Genomic DNA, 1388 nt, shown 5'->3' with positions numbered 1-1388 from the left:
GAAACTTGAACATCTCTTGATTTTGGCTCCAAGGCCCTTGTACACAACTGCTGTCCCACTCTGCATCTGACTGTTGTGGGGATTAATGCCACCACCTACCTCTATCATTGAGTTGGTTCCCTCTTCTGGCATTATCCTCCGTGGTGATTAGGCCATAAAATGGTGAGGTTAAAGCTGCTAATTTTAGCCTGTGGTAGGATATTGCCACCCATGGGGTGTTTGATTACCTTCGATGCAGAGAGTACCACTCATTAGTCTATGGGGGTTTGCCTGGTTTTGAACGGGGAGTTTCTTAACAGTTTACAAAGAGCTTCCCAACACAGTAGACCTTTTCAGCCCTTGAACACCAGACCACATTTTCAAACAAAAGGATTTGGATGCAGAATCCAAGACCAATTTGAGAGAAAGGTAAAAGACTATCTTGGCCCCAGAGATGGGGAGAGATTGTAGTTACGCTACACATATGAAGAAAGTGAGATTTTTAAAACTCTACAAAGAATAGATACAAAATTTGCCCAAATTTTACATTAGGGGAAATTAATACCTCAATTCTCCTACATAGAGACGCCAGAGCAGATTCTTTATCAGCACTTTCTACTTCCTTCATCATGTTCAGGGGAGGAAAGTGTTTCTATGGGTTTCACAAATGATTGGAAGAAACAAATAATGGATTCAGAGGCTTATGAGTTTAGTTCTGGTACAGAAGAAAGAAAGATGGGAAGCAGCCTTCTCTAGAGTAATATTCAATGTTGTGAGAGGGAGAAGAAACACCTAAAACATACTTAAGAAAACATAATATGAGTCAAGAATTAGATTATTCGATGTTAAATTCAGCTGAGATTATTTTGTGTCAAAGAAAGTATTCACAACAGAAAGTATTATGCAGCATTTAAAAGGAATAGAGGTCATGCTATTAATGGTATATCCTCCAATAACATTAGAAATACTTTCCATGTTTGAAATATCTAACAATTTCAAACAATCTTTTTTACACAAAAAATAAACTTTACATGAGTTGACAATTGCTTTTTATTAGACTTCGTTTCCTAGTCGCAGCAAAGAATGGGGTTTTTGTCATTTTCTTTCTGTATTTACTTCTGATGCTTCTTTTCTTCCCTGTAAAATAAACTGCATTATACCAGAGTAGAACTCTATCCCCGCATCCTCAGCCAGGTGCCTATATGTTGGGATTTGCAGGAATTCACAGGAGAGGAACTCAGCCGGTGCAAAATTGATTTGTTTAAGTAAGACTATTGTTTAAGTAAGACTATTTTCCTTGGGGAAAGTAACAGGCAGTAGAAAATATGACGCAGGTCCCACCGAGACTTGAACTCGGATCGCTGGATTCAGAGTCCAGAGTGCTAACCATTACACCATGGAACCTTTCA

At 38.6% G+C, this 1388-nt stretch overlaps 1 non-coding gene across 1 annotated transcript; it reads right to left on the bottom strand.

The window, feature by feature from the left end:
- Window positions 1-1311: 1311 nt before the first annotated feature.
- TRNAQ-CUG lies at window positions 1312-1383 on the bottom strand. Its single transcript has one exon. It is a non-coding gene; the product is annotated as a tRNA-Gln (tRNA).
- Window positions 1384-1388: the final 5 nt, after the last annotated feature.

Source organism: Galeopterus variegatus, unplaced genomic scaffold, assembly GCF_000696425.1.
Source record: "Galeopterus variegatus unplaced genomic scaffold, G_variegatus-3.0.2 Scaffold70566, whole genome shotgun sequence".
In the NCBI taxonomy this organism is placed as follows: domain Eukaryota; kingdom Metazoa; phylum Chordata; class Mammalia; order Dermoptera; family Cynocephalidae; genus Galeopterus; species Galeopterus variegatus.
Note: the sequence above shows the minus strand (reverse complement) of the source record. Positions and strands in the feature narration are given on the sequence as shown.